We start from the raw sequence: 15,443 nt of genomic DNA, 5'->3' as shown, positions 1-15,443 counted from the left end.
AACTGGTTTAGGCCAATATAAAAATTAAAGCCAAATAAAAAAGGAATGTGCCATCAAATGTTAAAGGCAGTGGACACTATTGGTAATTACTCGAAATAATTATCATTATAAAACCTTCCTCGATTACGAGTAATGGGGAGAGGTTGATGGTATAAAACATTGTGAGAAACAGCTCCCTCTGAAGTGACGTAGTTTCGAGAGAAAAAAAGTTATTTTCCACGAATTTGATTTCGATACCTCATATTTAGAATTTGAGGTCTCGAAATCAAGCATCAGAAAGCACACAACTTTGTGTAACAAGGGTGCTTTTTTCGTTCATTATTATCTAGCAAATTCGACGACCGATTGAGCTCAAATTTTCACAGGTTTGTTATTTTATGCATATATGTTGAGATACACAAACTGTGAAGACTAGTCTTTGACAATTATGAAGAGTGTCCACTGTCTTTAATCCACGAGTTTATGTGTTAATAAGGCAACATGATTTTAAGGCTGAACGAAATTGTATGATTGTATGATTGGTGTTTAAGACGAAATTAAACGGCTCATTAAATCCCCGATCGCCTCACTGCAATATCATTTGCTTTTGCACGCGCTATTTCAGAACTGTCCACTGATGTTCATTCTCTAGTCCCTATCTCAACCCTGGTATGAGATTAAAGCTCCCTCCGATTAATTGCGCTGCTGCGTCTTTTGTCTGCGCTGCCGTGCCATTGTTGTCTCGCAGGGCCGCTCGGGGCCACGGGCAGCGGCGTGCTGAGCTTGCCGCCCTACACCCGTGGTAACTACTAAAGAACCACTCTCTCACATGAAAAATTCATGAGCCGCAGAAGTGGGCATTGTGTTGAGGCAATTTAGATTGTGTTTAACCATAATTCATGGGGTACAATCGGTTCAAATGCAGTGATTGGAGAAACACCGTGGGATATAAGAAACTCCGGGGGACTGAGTGCGAGCTAAAGGACAATCCTATATCCTATGTTTACCCGTACTCACGTGGTTTTAATTGTTCAACACAAGAGCCCACTCCAATTATAAACGTTTTATTTATCTATCGAGGACAGCATGTTATTATTATTAAGGAGTATTTAAGGTTTGCGAGCCAACAGTGGAGGGTTGGAACACCATCTGCAGTCATGCGTAGTTTATTGACTGATTGAAAAAACATCGTTCAGTTGTAAAATGATAGTAAACATTACTCACTTGTGAAAAATAAATGCTTACCCTTTGTCTGGCAACACAAATAAGGGGAGGTATTTTTTTAACAACATATTACAATAAAACAATTGTTATGGGTTTTTAGTATTCGTGATACCCATCAGTAAGTACCAGAGTGGAGTCCACAGCTGCCAGTTTTTAACAAAATTTGGAATCCAAACAAAAACAACTTCCGCAAAAATTTAACAATGTTGGGCCTGAGGTCATATACAACCCAAACAAAAATCTACACACACATTTTGCTAAACGTTTGCAGGATAAGGTATTTCCGAGCAGAATTTACATAATTTTAAACCAAACTCCTTTGTTTGCTCCTGATATTAAAGGCCCTTGGTAATTGTCAAAGACCAGTGTTCTCGCTTGGTCATCGAAGTTGCAAGAGAATAATGAACGAAAAACACCCTTGTTGCACACGTTGTTTGTGCTTTCAGATGCCTGACAAAGGCTTTGAATTGAGTGAGAAATTACCTACGCTCTCACAATGTTTGATACTATCAAGTCCTTTTTAGTGTTTACAAAAAGTATACATTGCCTTTAATAAATAAAAATCAATTAACAGGTTGGTTAAAACCCTTACCTGTTTTTCATAAGCAGCAGGGACAAGTCGTCTCAGCTCAGTCAGAGAATTGTTAATCCTGTCACGTCTTCTCTTCTCAATGATCTAAAAAAGATAATCGAAAATAATATTCATAAATATAACACATTTGAACTGGATCTAATCTCAAAATATTAATCAAAAATATTATTCATTAATATAACACATTCGAACTAGGGTATTAATCTAAAAAAAAAAAATTGTCAAAAATATTATTCATGAATAACACATTCGAACCGGGGGAAATCTAAACAAATTAAACCCAATTATTATTTATAAATAACACATTCGAACTGGGGTATAATCTAAAAAAAGTGAATCTCAATATTATTCACAAATATAACGCATTCGAACTGGGAGATTAATATGAAAAAAATAATCCCGAATAATATTAATAAATAACACATTCGGACCAGTGGACTACGAGCTGTCATAAAAAAAGAACTAAAACAGTTAAAGGGGTCTTGACAAAGTTGTTTAGTTACACCACCATAAACATTTCAACAGTGTAGTAAGAATTTACATTAATAGGCGAAAGTACGTTGGTGAATGATTGATAGTTGAAACTTGCTATGATTGGAAAGATGCTGTTGGAAGTGATTTAAAGCAATGAGTGTCAACAGTTTTTTAACAGTCAACAATGTCATAAAATGTGTCAGAAACTGTTGATTAATTTTAAGACTAGGAATGCGGTGATGCTAGAAAAGTATGGTTGAATGCAAGTGAACAAAGAGTTGTTACTCATATACACAGACTGAGGAATGCGTTTTCAATAAATAGCACAACAAATGTAGTTTCTTTTCTTCTTTTGATTTAAAGTATAAGTCGTAAGTTTGTTCCAGGGGAATATTATATATTTTGGATGACTTCTTGTAAAAGTTTCAATAAGTGATTATTCCGTCACACCAAACAGTTTAGTGAAGCTAAAAACTTTAAAATGTTTTGCCAATTGAAACCAAAATCAGTGAAGTATTATCCGTATAAGGTTGAGGGATAGAACTTTTGTGGAGAAGAAATGTAACATGACTGTGAAATGTCACATTAAAAGTAAAACAAACAAATAATGAGAAGAAAACAAAGTTCAATTTAAATTTAAACAATTTGAGAAACTTACCCCTCTGCGCTTCTTGCGAGCTGTCACCGGGCAAGATTGACTTGGGGACCTAGGACAAAAACACAACAGATTTAGACCAATTAACTAATTAACTAATTACAGTGAATATTCAGTAGCCTTCATGTGACGTATACAGTAGAGTTACGCTACACAGATGGCACGTGCCACAGATACATGTTTAAATTTCCCAGGCATCACGTGATTTAACCACCTGATGTAAATAGACCAATGTCGGGGTCACATGGTGTGTTAGACCTGTAGACTTTTTAAATTAGTTAAGTGTTATATGCCTACCTTTATAAAGTAGACTCTGAGGTTTTATAGTGTTCAACAAAGTATGTAATGATCAACAAGCGCTGAAAATATTTATGAGTTGAAACAACCCCTGCAAAACTTGCATGGTGGATTTTGTTAAAATTTAAAATATTTCCACAAAAACCACTTCATTAAAGTTAAAGTATATTGAAGGACAAGTAACTTGACAGCAGATTAATTTGTCTTAATTATTAAAGTATAACTTAGGACACTTACCCCTTGATGGAGTCATCGAAGATCTCATCCGTATCAGAGTCACTCAGAGTTCGCTTCATAATTTCTCGTGGATTCTCAAGATCGTTGGAACAAAGACGAGTAAAAGCACACTGTGGTATCTTAAAATGGCTAGAGCAAGATTAGAAACTTGTTGCTTCTTTGTGGCCTGGGATGCAACAGATGGGAAGATGCTGACTGCAAGGCAAGAGAAGTGAGCGTGTGGCACAAGCAAGAGGATGAAACACGTCCTGTCGTCAACGGTCGTAAGTCAAGAATGATTCCTACGGTTCCCACGCTCTCCTTCAAAAAGTCCATGCAACTGTGAGGGTTCCCCTCGAAACCCCACAACATTTACACACAACACCCGGCAGGCTTGCTCAGTGTCTTTGATTGACAGCACTGCGCCACTCGCCCAGTCACCGTACCTCCACCGTTCGGCACACGCCATTGGCTAAAGCCACCAGGCTGTCATCGGTCATTCCCCTGGCTGTTTCTATTTTCACGAAGTCCCCCCTCTATTGCCAAAGAAGTGTCGTACGTTGCTCGTGTGCCATTCATTGTTTACCTGTCCCCTTGTCTCGCAGGCTAAGGTCACGTGGGCGGGGTCAACTTACTTGCAGACCTCTGCTAAACTTCAAGGCTTTGCTCGCACACACAAAGAAAAGCGAATAACCGGACTATGTACGCTAAAATCCAAACCCCATCCCGTACCTAAATCCACGTGTATTATATTCCAGGCTACACAATGTCATTATTAAAAACGTCTCATTGGCATTATTGCTATAGTCGTTGGGATGGGGTGAATAAAAACCGTCAGTAGTTCTGGCGTGCGACCTGCACGCGTGTTACAATACCGTGGGAAAGTTAGTATCTCACTGCCAGGCGACCAATCAGAGGCCGGTTGCGGTCGGACAATTGTTTGGCTCGCACCGTGTGAACGGCAGCTAAGATATTTTCCAAGGTATATGTTTGTGTGATAATTGCTCCTGATCTGGCTGCCACGCTGCTGGGTGCTGTCTGTCAAATTATAATTTGGGCATTCAGTGTAAATAAGTGATGTTTTATCAAGTAAATCTAATAGACTGCATTGTGTTTGGGCGTTAGGTTTGTTGAGGGAGAGCTAGGTTTTGGGTACAGGATTTTGTCATGGTCTTTTTTGGACCTTCGGTGCTGGTGCTGATGTAAAACGCACACGTCTGGGTTATAACTTGCCTTTAAAAATTAAATGAACAATTTAAACTTTTATCTCTGGATATATGTTATTGCTATAAAAAAGTGTAAAAACTGCAATTTTTTAATACTGTACACATTATCCTGATACGTTAAACCTACTAACTTAGTATTACTTCGGCCTACAATTGACCTTGCAGATTCCAAACTGTTTTTTTGTTTTGTTTATTGCTCAAAGATAGAGTTAACTTGTTTTCTTTTTGAATTCATTTAACATATTTTCTTTAGTTCTTTGCTTCCTTTGTTAATTAGTATAAACTATAAAAACACATAACATTTAAGGGTAATTTATCTCGAAGCCAAACACACTTTGAAGCTTTCGTATAGAGCGCTTAACTAAAGCAAAACTACATGGAACAGCTTTGTGTTTGTTCACAAACACTTTGTCCAGTTTCCGTAGGTCCATTAATTGCTTCTTCTTCTTCTCCATTTCAAGTGCTGCTTCAATAAATGAAGATTACTGCTAAGTGCTTTCCTTTCCCTGATATCGTTGAACAATTTCTTCTTATACCTGTCTTGTTTTATCGAGACGGATTCGGTTCTCTTCTACTGTTGTAACGTTGAAACTTCAAGTTGTATATTGATTTCCAATCTTATTTTCCTTCGAGAAAGACTAGTCCTGGTCAAAACTTCAGGCCATTTCTATTTTTTGCATTATATATACCATCGGTCCTTTTGGTTGTAGGCATAAGTTGTTTGCAACAGCTAATTTAATTTTCTCTTGTTTTCTAATCATCTTACAATATGTACCACATCATGAGAGTTGTGATCAGTGTAATCTCTTCCTTCAGATTGTCTTTGTAGCCTTTATCATGAATGAGACTCTGACGTTGTGTTGGGCGAATTGTCATCCATAAAACAATTCAAAACAGACAGTTCACGGGATAGGCTTATTTGAATTGACCAGAGTTCTGTTTCAACTTGAAATAATGTCATATTATGATTAGTCGATTGAGACTTCAATGTGGAAATAACTATAATTGGTAAATTTGCGGCGACCACATGAACATTTCTTTTGGGATTAGTGTTGACTCTAATAGAAGTAAAGTGTAGTCTCGACGTTTCGAGCAGTCGTCTTCAGGAGAAACTTCAATGGTTTTGGATTTGGGTCAAAACACTTTGTTTTGGTGATGCTATGGTTTTTAGGGTAGGGGACCGTGTAACAGACTTTTGGTTATTGTATGAGGCCTTAACCGTAAGAATGCAATGGCAGAACAAACGAACAATTTTTTAATCCACTGAGTGCGGAAAGGGCTCATGTAATTCTGTTACTGTACTCTTGTCTATTTACCAAGTAACAACGATTTGGCGACGTCTTTGCATAAGGTAAGCCTATTAATTGACATGGATTCAGCATGGGTTGATGTGTCTGCCACACCCCACCGGCCGTCATCAGATGAAAACATCAACGCTCGGGTATCATGTCTGTTTTACAAGCCATGGTCATTGGCAGTTGGTGGGCGGCTCAACTCCCGGCCTCGCCGCCCCTCTGGACGCGTGGTGGCTGGTCGGCCACGCGAACCCCATCGGGGCATCCACGCGACGGATTGACCACCGGTAAAAGAGTAAAAGGCACGGCACGCGAGGGCAGGTCATCACGGGGCCTAATTTCCTTAAGCTGTTAGGCCCATTTATAGACGAAAATACTGCCTGACAAATTTATGCTTAGCAGAAATGAGCAGGATACCCGTCACAAATTGTGTATGTGATATGGTATTTTGGCTGGTTGTCCTATTCTGGTAAGCGTAAATATATGTTATGCTTAGCTTCTTTGTATGCTTAAGCAGCTCTATGAAATTGGGTCCTGGTCATCATAGGGCCTAATTCCACAAAGCCGTTTATGAGAAGAAAAAACTGCTTGACAAACTGTCTTTGCTAACCAAAAACTGAGTGGAGCACCAGTAACAGCAATTATTTGGCCGATAACCCATTACCCCTTTGCCCCAAATCGAGCATGGTATAAACGTGGTGAGGGCTGCCTAGGCACCATGGTATGTTGATTGTTTTGTAAACTGCATCTGTTTGGGACTCTGTTCAACTATTTTTCCCGATACAATTCCTTCTCACTTCATCTTCGGCGGCAACTCATGGTGTTATAAAGCCAATTGGAATGGAATGAATGATTGTCAAAGATCATCAAATGAATCTATATAACACATTAATTCAATCATGATAGTTGTATGTTCAAGTACCATGATCATTATTTCCTCTTGGAGTGCACTAAACTCAAGTGTATCATTCATGAGAACTTGATAGTTATGTATAATAATATTAAAAACATAATTAGAGAATAAGTTAATAAATCCGAGCAGCTGAGGGCAAACAGGGTGCGGCGTGATACTTTTTTTTAGCACTGATTTATCGAATACCATTATCTGCTTTTGTCCTATTGCCGACTTTTTGTTTAAATCTACATTGTTCCAAAACATACCAAACCTATATATCAAACGCGCTGTCAAAGTTTTTTTTTTTATGAAAAAAGGAGACAAAATAAAACAAAGCTAGGGCCCAAAACAAAAACCAGAACCCAAACAAACAAAATAAGGTAGGCATAATACGGGGTGTCTTCAAAACCAAAGCGACACCCAATGCCATGACCAAGGCCACTGCTCATTTCCCAAACGTAATCAATGCTTTAAACAACATCCTATAAAAAAAGGGGGGAAAAGAAGAAAAAAACGAAACCATCGATGGCCTTTTGATGACAGATGGAGTTATTATTTACGCCTGGTTGCCGATAACCTTGCTCCATTCCATGCACAATATGCTCCCCGTTCGCACGAGGGTTGTGGTGCCTCAACGCACGGCCAGCACACACCGTCAAGCCACGCGAGGGACCCCCTTTAACCACGTATCCGAAACAACCAACCTACCACTCCAGAACAAAAATAATATACCCAAGAGATTGAGTTTTATAATGGATCAATATTTTAGACGTTATCCACGATAACTACACGATAATGTCATCATGATGTAGTCCCACTTTTAATAAGTCCGTGGGGAGTTGGTAATTGCTAAAGCTACGAATGAACTGGTGTTGGAATGGTTGGTGCAATGTAGCGCTTACTTCAATGGCAGAATATTTCGCATCAAAAGTTGTCTCATCTGTTTTTAAGGCATGTCGTACTTTTGGTTATTACACCTTAAGTAAATGACCTTGTAAAGAGAAATTGAGAGACGTGCATATTCGCCAGGCTAGTTCTTTACAAAGTTTCTGTTAAAAAACTCATTCGTTTGAAGCTGCTTATAGGCCTATTTGTAATCTGCTTATTTGTAATTTGTATCTTTCTCTCATTGTGTATATTTCTGCTCTCTGTATGCACTCTGAGGCTTTTCGCATTAGGCGCTTTACAAATGTCTTTATTATTATCATTATTAATACATTAGAAAAGTTCCCAAATGAACTAACGTAGCTTTAGAGAAGAAGCTATCCGAACCCAACCATTCTGTGTAAGGCTTCAGGCATGCAACCGATGTTAGGCATATCTGAAGGTACAAAGTTCTAAGCAACAATGGTGTTTTTTCTACATTATTTTCATTCAACTTCGATGACGCAATTAAGCCCAAACTTTCACAGGTTTGATATTTTCATGCATGTTTTGCTGGATAGACCTGGACCATTAGTGAGGATATACACTTATAAAAACTACTTTTGGTAATTGTCAACTACCAGTATATTCTGGTCGTTGACAATTACCAAAGTATGTTTGCACTGCCTGTATAAATCCAAAGTGTGAAGGTATTTTGGTGGAGTTTCTGTGCCACGCTGGAGAAAACAAAACAACATAAGCCATCTGCCTTTTGCAGACGCCTTCATATTGAAGTGTGGTGAGCACATTATAATAGGCCTAATAAGTATTCTGTTTTTATATTTTGCCATTTTTCCCGAAGCTGCCTATATATAACTCAGTTCGAAATGTCAGTCTTGAAAACTTGTCTTGCGTAATCCCCACAAAGTTGCCGTTAACTTTGTTATGTACACCCAGTTATATTACCAAGCTGAGTTTTTAAAGTCCGTTAAAGTGTCAGGCATTGTGGATCCGTCATTAACTAGCCATTATTTTGCTCATAACCGTGACGGTTTATTGCTCCTAAATAATGACCTGTTCAAATGTGCCGCCATTGTGCGTAAGCTGACCGCGCACGGGCCACCCATGACACGGGGGCTTAACCTCTACAACGACCACGCGACAACAAGTCGCGAAGACGCCGGTCGCTTTCTTCTCATTGAGTTTGATTGAGCCGGCCACAGCTTCATCAACGAGCTGTTGAAGCACACTGTTTGGTAATTACTCCAAAAAGATATGAACCTACAAACTTTTGGTAATGAGCAATTGGGAGCTGTTGATGGTATATAACATTGAATTGAATTGAATTGTAATAACATGGTGAGAAACGGCTCCCTCTGAAGTAACGTAGTAAAACGCCTGAAGCCCTTTATAGGCATCTGCAAGCAACGAGAGTGTTTTTTCGTTCATATTCTCTTGCAAATTCGATGACCGATTGGGTTCAAATGTTCACAGTGTTGTTATTTTATTTATTTGCTGCGATACACCAAGTGAAAATACTGATCTTTGACAATTAGTGCCCTGAATGATGCACAAACATCTGTTAGCGCATGGAGGAATAAACTAGTTTATTCCTCCATGGTTAGCGTAAGTCAAAATGTACCATAAATCACTATGTTGTCACCACAACTTTTTCTTGTTTAAATAAATCAGTTTGCCAAGTACATTAACTCACCTTCCGTGCTTATTACGAAATTGGCATTTCATAAGGCACAACTTTGATGAGAATAAAATAGTTGTTTGTAAATTTTATTTACTGTTAACCTGTAAACATAACTTTTTTCCAAGTACTCCCTATACGCATTTTAGCATACAAATTTACAAACAATGTCTGTAAATTTAATTTACATACAATGTCTGTAAATTTTCTTTACTGTTTGTAAGACGAAAAGGGTACATCCCACACCAGTCAGCTGCTGTTGTTTTTATGGGAATTACTTGAATTTATGTGGCAAATACGGTAACAATTGTCTAAATATACCAAATAAGAGGAATACGAGGAAATCGGTCCACAGAAGCTGGGCAGTATGCCAAAATTGACAAATGTTTTTGTTCTTTTCTTTTACATAAACACTGTAAATAGTTTGGGCCACCTGTCTGGCATTCCATTAATATCCCGTTAAAGCCCGTCCCGATCACACGGGGTTACCCGTCGAACTTTTGGTTTATTCAATAGATCCATAAAGTAAACCATTTAAAAAATATTATAGTCCCAGCGAAGTATGTCAAACAACACAAAGAGAATTGGAAATTTGACTTTGAACAATTGTTCTCGGCGTTGACTTTGTGATAAGGAAAGTTTGTCATTCGTGTATGGTCATCGGAGCACAACATGCTTTCGTTTCTGGACACCCCATTGTTGCTTTTATTTAAAGGGGTTTGATGCTTTTGTAGATCAAGTTTGTGGCGATGACATGATACCTCAAAAAAAAAAGTCACTGTGAAGGAGGATGTACATCATGACTGTAGGATATACATTTTACCTGGTGAAGTTTCAGCCTCGTTAATCGTCAAGTTTTTGAGAGAACAAAAGTGAAATCGCTAAGCAATTTTATGAGAGTCGCGTTATTCCGCTTTACATGCTAAAATAATTTTCTTGACTGATTTTTCTAAAAACTGATTAAGCACCTCAGCAATTCACACTTTAAAGCCATTAGACACCTTCTGAACAGAACAAAAATTCAAAGTTTATAGATTTATAAATAACTTACAGGGTTACCAGAAGGTAATACTTCCCTTGAAATATTATTCCATGAAATGCTTTACTTTTTGAGAAAACATTAAAACAAAAATGATCAATGCTCGATATGGAGAATAACGTATTTATTTTGAACACATGTCATGACACGGCGAAACACGTGGAAACAAAGGCGGGTTTTCCCGTTATATTCTCCTGGCTTCGATGACCGATTGAGCCTAAATTTTCACAGGTTTGTTATTATTTTTGTATATAAGTTGTGATACACGAAGTGTGGGCCTTTGGACAATACTGTTTACAGATGTGCGATTGCTTTGCGGGAACCTTTCTACCATAATTTTCTGTCAACCCTATACAGTTTAATGCAAATCTGTAGACGTTGTGTCATTGTTGTGTGTCGTAAACAGTACCCAAACTCTCGAAGCCCAACTATCCATTGCGATCGCATTTCATCGGCTCTTGAAGCAAAAAAGTAATGCGATTATATTTTACTGTCTGTACTGGGAGTAAACAAATTCACCAGGGACAAATAATCCAATAAATAAATACTCCGCAGATGGCTTATGACTTTTCACTGCTGTAGTGAAAATTCAAAAATGTGTACACTTTGCATTGACCACCATCTTTAAATGTCACGCGTGAAAGACTTTCATTGGCTGTGAGAGTTGTGTGCAGGGCGTACACAACGGGCAGTTTTCCTTTGTTTTTCATCAAAGATGGCGCTCAATGACGTCATGCACAATCCATTTATGGCAAGACCATCCGCAGATTTTCCGTAGAGTTGTATGCACTTGGCAGACGCACAGAGATGCGTATGCCATTGATCTCCATAATGATAAGCCACTCATTGTCCAACAGTTAGTGCGCATTTTGCGATGTTCATCTTTCACGGGACTCGGTCTATAATATTGACGTTTCAATCATATTTTTTATCTATAAATAATTTTGATTTTGAATTGAATTAAACTGAATCAACTTCATTCAGAGTCAAACTACGGACCATTGATTTTATATAACACCTCTTTGCAAATAGGGATTTACATGTGGATGACGTACTGAGTATATAATGCATAGAGGCACTTGGTAAATAATTTAAGCATATTATAAAACTTACTTGTTAACTATCAATGGAGAGCTGTTGATAGTTTAAAACATTGATTTTTGGGGTTGAACAAAGAATTGACTAGAGTGGGATTCGAACCAACGACCTCCGGATTTACGTGCCGGCGCTCTACCAACTGAGCTATCTAGCCCTATATTGACGGTGTCCCTATTTTGTAAATATCTTTGTTCGGGGTGCCAGTCAGAAGCCATACAACCGTTAACTGCCGTGTAGCCAGGGATCACACCCAAATTAAGATAGAACCTGGGAAGCGGCAGCTAGGGGATCACCTTAAGGGGATGCGACTTTTTGTTTCAGATATCAATATAAACCACAAGGGAAACTGACTGGGTAAATTTTGAAATGATTTTTGGGGTTGAACAAAGAATTGACTAGAGTGGGATTCGAACCAACGTGCCTCCGGATTAACGTTTAAAACATTGGGAGAAACGGCTCCCTCTGGAGTAACGTAGTTTTTGAGAAAGAGGTAAATTGTCTTTCAAATAATTAAATCTAATTAAAGACTTCGGGCCGGAAGCCTGTTACTATATAGCAGCTGAAAACATGCACATTAATTTTTGTGTGCAACAAGGGTGTTGTTTTTTCTCTCGTAACTCTTTTGCCACTTCGATTACCATTTTATAATTTTCACAGATTTAATGTTCTACGCGTGTTGGGATAGACCAAGTGAGAATACTGGTCTTTGACAATACGAAAGGTGCCCAGTGGCTCAAGTTATGGAGGTATGTGTTAGGGTAAAAAACAATCTCCATATTTCGAGGGTTTCCAACAAACTGAAGAACCTGGTTAATTAACAAGCGATTAAAACTCCAATTAACCATAGTCGTTGATGATATTCTGCATGCATTGTTGATGTCTAATTCAGTATAGTACCTTTGTATAATCTGCTGTAATGTGGGTTTTTAACTTTATTTTAAGACCCCGAATTTGTACCCAGTTCTCACGGTCAGGTTGCGAAGCCCCTTGTCACCCCCATAATCCACCATCCGCTCCACTGCTCGCCCCGGAGGCAAATAAATTCCCCCTGCGCGGTGGATACAGGGGTAAGCTTTTCTATAAAGACCACCCTCCCTTCCCGTCCGCGTCACCGGTAGATGAAATCGCAATAAAGATCTTACCGACAAAAGTAGAATCATTTGTGGAGATGTCATTCGCATGACGGATCACCACAGAGTAAAAATAGTCAATAGGTTTTCGGAGCTTTGCACAACAATGCAGAGAATTTTGTGATTTTCTCGCTAATCAGATAGTCTAGCTTTATAGACTTTTATACAAAAAACTCTCTATTTTATTTTTTAATTAACATGTTCCTGTAAATTTGTGAGAAAACCATACAAGTTGGTTATTTAACAATGCAGATATTTTGTAATTTCTCGCCAACATGGACTTTTTTCCACAAACCTTTCGTCTAGTTTATTTGTTTAATTTGTCAATAATAACATGTTCCTGTTAATTTGATTTGTCTTGAATAAAAAAACCATTCAAGTTGGTTATAACGATAATATAACGAAATAATTTATTTGATTTATTTTACAATGAAGATTTACTAATCATGTGAGAAAGATGATTTGGCCATAGACTTTTATTAGAAAACCTTTATTCTTTTTTAATTTTGTTTAATTAACAAGCTCATGTAAAATTGATTTGTCTTGAATGAGAAAACCATGATTCATAACGAAATAACTTAATTACTTAATTTATAATTTACTTTTAAATCTTTAAGTCGACAATGAGTAAACGTTTACCAGGGCTGCTATGTACTCAAGTATAAAAACTACCATCAAACAGATGTCTAAAATCAAACAACTGCTTCCATAATAGACAACGCCAACCATAATGACCGACTCAACGAAAGCGAAACCTATGGGCATACAGGAATACCGTATCCACCAATAATAGACTGGCAAGTCATTTTTCTAATTATTTGAATAATATTCTGGCTCCGTGACAGGAATTATCAATGGAGGTATTTCGGGGAAATTCACACGGGTACTCGAAAGGGGGCTAGTGTTACCCCCTCTACTCTGTCTTCATTGTTTATTCGGAGTCTCAGCCGTCGATTTCACCAAACTCCTTCTAACCCAGGATAGGCATTATGACGAGTTCAGTTCCGTATCTATGGACGTTATGACGCATTGAACTCATACTAAGTTAGGACGAGTTCAGTTCCGTATATATGGACGTTATGACGTATTGAACTCATACTAAGTTAGGACGAGTTCAGTTCCGTATCTATGGACGTTATGACGCATTGAACTCATACTAAGTTCGGACGAGTTCAGTTCCGTATCTATGGACGTTATGACGCAATGAACTCATACTAAGTTAGGACGAGTTCAGTTCCGTATCTATGGACGTTATGACGCATTGAACTCATACTAAGTTAGGACGAGTTCAGTTCCGTATCTATGTACGTTATGACGTATTGAACTCATACTAAGTTAGGACGAGTTCAGTTCCGTATCTATGGACGTTATGACGCATTGAACTCATACTAAGTTAGGACGAGTTCAGTTCCGTATCTATGGACGTTATGACGCATTGAACTCATACTAAGTTAGGACGAGTTCAGTTCCGTATCTATGGACGTTATGACGCATTGAACTCGTACTAAGTTAGGACGAGTTCAGTTCCGTATCTATGGACGTTATGACGCATTGAACTCATACTAAGTTAGGACGAGTTCAGTTCCGTATCTATGGACGTTATGACGCATTGAACTCATACTAAGTTAGGACGAGTTCAGTTCCGTATCTATGGACGTTATGACGCATTGAACTCATACTAAGTTAGGACGAGTTCAGTTCCGTATCTATGGACGTTATGACGCATTGAACTCATACTAAGTTAGGACGAGTTCAGTTCCGTATCTATGGACGTTATGACGCATTGAACTCATACTAAGTTAGGACGAGTTCAGTTCCGTATCTATGGACGTTATGACGTATTGAACTCATACTAAGTTAGGACGAGTTCAGTTCCGTATCTATGGACGTTATGACGCATTGAACTCATACTGAGTTAGGACGAGTTCAGTTCCGTATCTATGGACGTTATGACGCATTGAACTCATACTAAGTTAGGACGAGTTCAGTTCCGTATCTATGGACGTTATGACGCATTGAACTCATACTAAGTTAGGACGAGTTCAGTTCCGTATCTATGGACGTTATGACGCATTGAACTCATACTAAGTTAGGACGAGTTCAGTTCCGTATCTATGGACGTTATGACGTATTGAACTCATACTAAGTTAGGACGAGTTCAGTTCCGTATCTATGGACGTATGACGTATTGAACTCATTCTAAGTTAGGACGTGTCTCGGGAAGATTAATCATAGCGTTTCGTGAAATCGGTTACAGTAATTATTTTAAAGATTTCAAGATGGTACCTCTGTACAAGAGGAGAATAGTGTTTTAAAGTGTGGGAACATTTTGGGGTATCCTGTGTCCCCCACCCACATATCGGGCATGTTGTATGATTTCAACAATGCCCCCACCAGGGTTCCTCCTGTCTTTTTAGAGTTGCAATAGTCCTCTAGGGCAGAGTATGGAAGCTAAACCCAAGTTCCATGTGTGACTGTAAAGCAGAAAGGACTAAAGGGCAAGTTTACTCTCACGAAAATCGATTTGACATGTGAAAATTCAAGATTGTATAAAGAGTTGTTGGTGTTTTGATGCAAAGCAATGTTTTATACCATCAACCTCTCCCCATTACTCGTCACCAAGAAAGGTTTTATGCTAATGATTATTTCGAGTAATTACCAATAGTGTCCACTGCCTTTAAGCAGGAACTGTACTTTTGTTCTTATCCATATTGTGGGGTTAACCCTGAAAGTTGTTTTAAACAACAAATAGAAAAGCAA

The 15,443-nt window shown here is 38.4% G+C and overlaps 1 protein-coding gene and 1 non-coding gene across 2 annotated transcripts in view; one reads left to right on the top strand and one right to left on the bottom strand.

Moving 5' to 3' along the window:
- Positions 1-15,443, top strand: part of LOC139950172 (uncharacterized) — a 165,235-nt gene that overhangs the window by 116,852 nt on the left and 32,940 nt on the right. The window lies entirely within an intron of this gene.
- On the bottom strand, positions 11,635-11,707 carry Trnay-gua (transfer RNA tyrosine (anticodon GUA)). The gene has a single exon. It is a non-coding gene; the product is annotated as a tRNA-Tyr (tRNA).

The sequence above is a fragment of the Asterias amurensis genome, chromosome 17 (genome assembly GCF_032118995.1).
Source record: "Asterias amurensis chromosome 17, ASM3211899v1".
NCBI classification, from domain to species: Eukaryota; Metazoa; Echinodermata; class Asteroidea; order Forcipulatida; family Asteriidae; genus Asterias; species Asterias amurensis.
The sequence above is the reverse complement of the archived record's forward strand: the minus strand, read 5'-3'. Positions and strand labels throughout refer to the sequence as shown.